The sequence below is a fragment of the Tupaia chinensis genome, unplaced genomic scaffold, assembly GCF_000334495.1.
Source record: "Tupaia chinensis unplaced genomic scaffold, TupChi_1.0 Scaffold000104_1, whole genome shotgun sequence".
NCBI classification, from domain to species: Eukaryota; Metazoa; Chordata; class Mammalia; order Scandentia; family Tupaiidae; genus Tupaia; species Tupaia belangeri.
Genome location: NW_006159568.1, coordinates 1,329,380 through 1,329,723, shown reverse-complemented (window position 1 = coordinate 1,329,723; position 344 = coordinate 1,329,380).

Below are 344 nucleotides of genomic sequence, written 5' to 3'. Positions count from 1 at the left end.
GGGCCGCTCGGGGCCCGGCTGGGCGTGCCCCCCGCGATCGGGCGGACTCTGCTGCAGCTTCAGACGCCGGTGGCTGTGGGGGAATGCGGCGTGAGAGTGTGGGCGAGGGCGGGAGGTGCCGACCAGGAAGTGGAGCCCGGTACCGGCGCTGCGGGCCGCGGTCGCCGCCAGAACCAGGGGTGTCCGAGCCCCTAGCTGTTTGAACTTGAGTATCTTGCATCGCGAGCTTCAGGTTCCTTAAAGGCGCTCGCTCTGCACGGTCTCTGCACTGGAGGAGGAGCCGGTGCAGGCCGCTCCAGTCCTGCCCGACACATCCACCAGCGGCAGGGGGGGGGGGCAAAGGA